At 49.0% G+C, this 6,662-nt stretch overlaps 1 protein-coding gene across 3 annotated transcripts in view; it reads left to right on the top strand.

The window, feature by feature from the left end:
- The first annotated feature begins 205 nt into the window (after nucleotides 1-205).
- The window catches only part of SETBP1 (SET binding protein 1), a 382,886-nt gene continuing 376,429 nt past the window's right edge, over nucleotides 206-6,662 (top strand). For 2 of the 3 annotated variants that reach the window (XM_028837859.2, XM_077975016.1), the window contains exon 1: nucleotides 732-1,127. The gene's annotated coding sequence lies outside the window, so the exon portion shown is untranslated. Of the gene's footprint in view, nucleotides 497-731; nucleotides 1,128-6,662 lie in introns of those variants that run through there. The other variant, XM_002808161.4, reaches the window with a different exon arrangement.

Raw genomic sequence — 6,662 nt, 5'->3', positions numbered from 1 at the left:
AAAAAAAAGCAAAAAAAAAAAAAAAAAAAGCATTGATCGGAGAGACGGGGATATATATATATATATATATATAAAATTTTTTTTGGCTCCTGCTAAAATTAGCAGGGCTCGCCGCGCGCCTGTGTGCGAGTGTGTGCGAGTGTGTGTGCGTGCGGGCGTGTGTGTGTGAATGTGATTACTCCAGGACTCCTCGGGCTCCGGAGACGCCATTTTCCCCCTTGATATCTCTCTCCATAAATCGGTGGCGCGGCGGAGGCGGCCGAGTCGGGCGCGAAGCGCGGGGCCGGCCGGGGCGCCCGCCGCTCGCCGCCGCCTCCGCGCGCCCGGGGGCCCCGGCGCCCCCCGAGCTAGGGCGGCCAGCCCGCGGCTCGCCGTTTGACAGATGCTCATCGCCATGGAGTTGCCGCAGCAGCACCTTTGGGGGCTCGGGCGAGCGACCGGAGCCGGGATCTGAGCGAGCGCCGGGGCCAGCGGAGCCGGAGCCGCCGGGACATGGGTGAGCACGCGCGGCGACCTTGGCCCGGGAGCCCGGGCGCCCAGCCTCCCTCTGCGCCGCGGGCCCCCGCACGCCCGGAACCGGGGGCGACGTGTGTGCCCTGCATGCAAAAGTTCACGTCGCCTTGCTGGGTCTTTGACTTTGCACCCGGCGGGAAGGGGGAGACCGGGCCGAGGGGGCGGGATGCCGGTCCGGGCGAGGTTGCAGGAGATGGGCGCGATTCCGGCGGGCCGGCGGGTGGGCGGCGATGCTGGCTCAATTGGAGTGGCTCGTTGGTGGCGGCGATGGTGGAAGCTTTGGGCTGGAGGGCTGGGAGCTTATTGAGTTTCGCCTAATCTGATCTCCCCCCCCCCGCCCCCCGCCTTTTGCACCCTCCCTCGGTCCTGCCGCCGGCTGGCGGGGCTGGCGGGTTTGGCGTTGGTGGAGTGGACTCGGGAGGGGGAGGGGGTAAGGAAAGGGGTGGGAAGGCAGGATTTTTTTTTTTTTTTTCTCTCTTTGTAACTTGCAGGTTAAGTGGAGCTAGAGAGCTACATTGTAACCTAGTTGGATTTTTTTGGGGGGGGAATGTATCAGAATCTAACGTGTCGTTAATAGAAAGAAGAACAGGCAAGAAGTGGTCCAGCCGGCGAAGGTTGGTGTGTGCTTGTGTTGTGGCTGTGTGTTAGTCTTTTTCTTAAAAATCTTAATCAATGGATTTGAGTCTCTTTCTTATGCTCTCTGGTTTTGGGACTCTGAAAAGATAGGAATTCCCTTAAAAGCAGACGAATGCCGTTTTGAAAGCACGCATTGTGTGCGTTTCTAGAGGAGCCGTGGGCTTGGGAATGAACGGCAGGCTTCCCCGTTCGGTGGTTTCCAGTGGGAAATCACTCCGGAAAGGGAACCCTTCGGTATCGATTTATTGTTTTTGTCTTCCAAACCATTTTCTCTTTGACCGAAATACTGTCTGAGAAGTTCCGCAGGGACAAAGTCAGGTAAACTGGACCGGGCAGATCTTTAGCAAGATGGTGATAACGGGGATGCTGTTTTCAGTGTCTGTTTGTGATGGAAGCATTGTTGGGTAATAGCAATTTCTGATCGGTAGAGCATGCTGGTTCTAAAAAAATAAGTTAACTGCCGAAATACTGTCTTCCAGCCCCCCTCCCCTGCACAGTACAGCACCTATTCCCCCCGCCCCCCCATCCAGACCACTTACTACAAGTCTGAAATCGGATCCAACTGGAAATATTTTCATTGGAGATTGAAAGTTGTGCAATTGGAAATAGATGAGGCTAGAGGTATTGGGAGTGTGGAAAGGGAGTTCTTATTGCCCCCTGATGCTGCATTTATTCTTTATGTGTGTCTGTGTTGGATTCTCAGGGTGTGTATCTGTCTAAAAGGACTGTTGTGGGAAGGATTTCCGATTCGTTTCCGTTTCAAATAAACTGTCCTGATAATCTCACGGTTGACATCTAACGCTAAAAGGGCAATTTGTGTGTCTCTTTATCCCTGCAGAAACTCTCCTCCAAAAAGGGCAGTTTATTCTGGAATTCTACAGCAGATACCTTTCCTTTCCAGCCCCTACACTCCCCCCACCTCTTGCCAAATATCCACACCTTTCCTCTTAAAGTTTAGTTGGAGTCCACTGGCATTGCTTGTTTTTCTCTTCTTTTTCCTTCTTTTTCTTTTCATTCCTTCACTCTTCATCCTGTTTTTCTTCTTTTTCTGTAGATTTATACTAAAAACTAATTTCTTGAAGTCTCTGTACTGTCATCAAAACTATCTGCCAATTTGGCACCATCTCTTACCTTCCTTTAGTAAATAGGTATATCTCCTGTGCCCCATCCAAACTCATCTTCATGTGCAAAGCATGTAAGTGTGTGCTGTGGGAGAAAGGGGATGGGGTAGAGCAGAGGTATTTGGAGAGGACGGGCGGTGTTGTGTGCAGGCCACATCTGCAACACTGGACCAGACCTGGGCATTCCTGGGACAGTTTCCTTTGCACACCCCAGCTGGGATGGGAAGGCGGAGCCAACCAGCCAGGGGCGTGTGAGGGAGGAGAAAGTTTGTAGCACTTTTAAGATGTAGCTAGTTTACAATCCCAGGTTACTCCCTCCCCTTTTTCATGATTTCTGTGGCTTCTACCATCCTTAACCCTGAGGGAGGCATGAGCTCTTTTGCTCTGACGTGGGATTCCCAGGTTTCAGAGCGAAGGTGAGGTGCTGTTTTCCCCTGTGCTTAGTCTCATTGCCTGTTCCCAGAAAAGGGTATTAAGACAGAGTGTTTGGGGGAAAGTCGGAAGAGGAAGAAGAAATCAAGTGTGGTTAAACAGAGTATTTGCAAACTGCAGGGAATGTAGCCCCAAAAGATATGGAGACCAGGTACCCAGAGTGTTGCTTGGCACAAGATCTCTCCTCCCCCATTAAGGTGACAAAACCAAAACCAAAACAAACTATTGGTCTTGGGAAGTTGAGTTGGTGTTAGACCTGGGCTGTGGGAGTTGCTAGCCACTACAGTAACCTGAGCTGAGCTGGGGGAGGAGGTGGTGAGCGAATGCGCCTTCGGGAGCCAGAGGAGGGAAAGGGACTCGTCTCTCTTAGCTGGGAAAATAGATGTGTCTCTGGAATAAACAAACTGGAGGTGGGGGAGGGGATGGCTTGCAGCGAACATAAGGTGGAGTGTCTGAGAGGCAGAAGTGTCGGTTAAGAAGGGGTTCTAGCTTGGGGGAAAATATCAACTGCCTTATATGTTCATGAGAGGGCTAGGCAAGTGAAGGGCTGTAATTTGATCTTTTGTATGTTAACATCAGAATGTTACATAGGAAGGCGCTGCTGGAAGGCCCAGTTCTGGACATCACACAGGGGAACTTAGAGGTATCTTTAAGTTAACCCGACAGGCCCTGCTGCCATAAGGGCTTCTGGTCATGGACTTGCCTTACTCAGAGTGAGCTACTTTGTAAATCACCTGATCTAAATAAGGGTTGGGGAAAAAGGAAACAGTGCTTGGGAGTGTCTTAGGATTTAGTTGAAAATGGTGAGTGGGGAGAGGCAGGAGGCAGGATTTTGCTGAAGAAGAAATAAATAGGTAGGTACTTTCCCCTGGATTCCCTGTTCATTTCTCCTGTTAACTTTGAGTTCCTCTATGGGATGAATCGATACTTATCTGGCACAAAAGTGTACCTCTGGGAGAGGAGAGTTCTCTCAATGTGGTCATTATTTTTAGTTGTACTTCAATCTCTGCTCCAAAGCTTCTATATAGTATGCAAAAGGAAGCAGATGAGAAATAGCAAGCTGGTTAGGGCATCCTTTCTGGGTTCCTGTGGAGACACTGAAACTTGGCTGGGCCTGGACCTCCCAGAATGCCAGTTTTTTTCCTTGGAGACTTGAAGTTTAAATTGAAACCAGAAAGCTATTGAAGGCAGATCCAGCCAATGAAACCTTGTTTTCTCTGATGCTCAGGAATGGGAAATAAATAACTTTTTGCTGATGGCATTTCAAGTTGCTTCAGTTTTGCTTCTGCCAGAAGAATGGGGTAAATTATTATGAGCACATTAGTATTGTAAGGAGGAGTTGCAGTGCTTTAAAAATGGGATGGTGTTATTGAGTTTATTCAGGCACTCAGTGTATGGGAGAGTCCTATCAGGGGCTGGTAGTGGGAGCACAGGAGGCTGCCCTGGAGAGTTAGCAGCACTGGGCTGAAGAAAGGAAGCCTCACAGAGGTCTTGATGCACATCATTTTATCTGGTCCTGGGGTTCCTGTGAAGGGAGCAAAACAATCCAATTCCATTCCTATCCTGTGGCATGTGTTGAAACCTAGTGAGTTTTCCGAAGTGTTTTGGGCCAGGAATAAGGAGTGCTACCATCATGCCTATTGCCATAAGTTTGGGCTTCTTTTAGAGTGGTTTTTAAAGGCAACCCTGGTGTTTTACAAACTCTTCATGAAGTTGCACATGCTTTGGCCTGCCATATACCTGAGAAGTGCAGGAAAGAAAACACACCAGGATGTCCACAGACTACAATTCATGAACGCAGAAAGATGATGCCAATCTGCATTTTTACTTAGCTCTGAGTTTTCATTTTTCCTTTTTACTGAACTTTCTATTAGATTTTTATGCCCCCCTGAGATACATCATGTCGGGGCTGCAGAAGGTTTTGGGGGACTGTGATCATAGATGACTGAGTCGAAGCTTCTGGTCCTTGCTGTTCTGATTTAGAAGTTTTGTAGGTTCAGTCCGGAACAGCTCTTTTTTTAGAGGGTTTTCCCCCCCCATTAGAGGGTACCATCTAAGGTTGAGGAACCATTAATTAATGAATTAATTTTTGTGACAGAGTCTTTCTCTTGTTACTCAGGCTGGAGTGCAGTGGCGTGATCTTGGCTCACTGCAACTTCTGCCTCCTGGGTTCAAGCGATTCTCCTGCCTCAACCTACCAAGTAGCTGGGATTACAGGCATCCACCACCACGCCTGGCTAATTTTTGTATTTTTAGTAGAGACGGGGTTTCGCCATGTTGGCCAGGCTGCTCTTGAGCTCCTGACGTCAGGTAATACACCTGCCTTGGCCTCCCATAGTGCTGGGATTATAGGCGTGGGCCACCGCGCCTGGCTGAGCAACTATTTTTTTTTTAATGACCCTTAGCTTAGAAACCAGCAGTTGACTTCCTACCCTGTTCACAGCAAATGATACCAGGTAAAGAATGTGAGCAGCCCTGAAGTCCACAGAGTCCTCTGGGAGGTAGCCGCCACCCCCTCCCAGGAGCCCATGATGGTTAATGATCAGCAGACCCCGGTAAAACAATTGTAGGCAAAGCCAGCTGAGCTAACCCTGAGGTAGGCAGAGGCTCTGCCACTCCAAGTGCTGAGGAGGAATAGGGGATGGATGGTGAGCAGATAAGAGTTTTAGAACTTTGTCAGCTTGGAAAAATGCTTCTCTGATCCAACTTATCTTTTCCCACCAAAAATACCCCCTTTCATATGCATGGCATTTTGTTCTTTTCAAAAATATCTTTATATGGCTTCCGCCCCCTTGATTCTCCTAAGGAGGAAGGCCAGATAAGCATTTTATCTCCGTTCAGAGAATGAGGCAACTGATACACTGGGTTGCCTGAAATGACACAAGTTGGTGGCCAACCTGGGGCCAGACGGCTGTGGCAAAGTGTGAAGAGCCTCACATCTGAAGTGACAAGATCCGCTTTGGATCGTGTCCCTGTACTTCCCAGTTAAATGACCCCCGTCAAGTCAGTTAACCTCTCTGAGCCTCCGGAAACTAATCAGTAAAATAAAGATAAAGATGCTTACCTTGCCTACTTCATGGGGGTTACGAGGATTAAATAATACCAGCTAATTTCTGTAATTGAACTCTGGGAGGATTTTCATGCTGCCTCCTGGAAACTGGTGCCTGGGATTATTGTTGCCATAGCCCAGTAATTAATAACCCCTTGGAATGATCAGAAATGCCCACAAGGGCTCCTGGTGTTCTAATAATTCAACCGATGTCCATATAACTGTTGAATTATTAGATGCCTACTATGCCATGTGCTTTTTGAGACTCAAAGTCTCAGGTGATATCCAGTTGGACTCAAAGATGTCCCAGTATTCGGGAAATGCTCTTTGAGTTAAGGATCAGCCAGAGAAAAGGAAAAAGATGTGCAAACACACAAGGAGGGGAGGCGAGGTGGAGAGAATGAGGGGGAGGTTTTCCATCAGGAAACCGCAATACTTAAGCAATGGCACTCAGGACAGAATTTCTAGCCTCTCTAAAGAAAAGAACTAATAGCAGGGTTGCCGCCGTCCCAGCAATTCCAGTAAGTTCTCCAGAATCAGGAAAGTTCTTCACAGCCCATTTGTTCCCTGACTCTTCTGTGTCCCTCCTTTTACCCTTTCTCATGAGAGCTGGTTTGCCCTGTCTGGCAGCCAGCAGCAGGCACTTTGCAGTGTTCTAGATTGAACCCCGATTTTATGCAATATGCCCGAGGCTCTGTTGTCAGACTGGTTTCTTCACTGACTCTGGGCATTCTGAACATCTTTCTGCCTCCGCACCTCAGCTGTCTCTGTGTTGTCACCTCCAGGTGGAAAGTGCCCTGACTGGTCCCTTATAACCAGAGCCTTGACCTCTTAGGCCAACTAGTTGCACCCAGCCTCCTCCCTGGGGGCTAACTAGTTCCTTCCTCCCAGCTCTCAGCTCCTCATCCCAA

The sequence above is a fragment of the Macaca mulatta genome, chromosome 18 (genome assembly GCF_049350105.2).
Source record: "Macaca mulatta isolate MMU2019108-1 chromosome 18, T2T-MMU8v2.0, whole genome shotgun sequence".
Taxonomy (NCBI): domain Eukaryota; kingdom Metazoa; phylum Chordata; class Mammalia; order Primates; family Cercopithecidae; genus Macaca; species Macaca mulatta.
The sequence above is the reverse complement of the archived record's forward strand: the minus strand, read 5'-3'. Positions and strand labels throughout refer to the sequence as shown.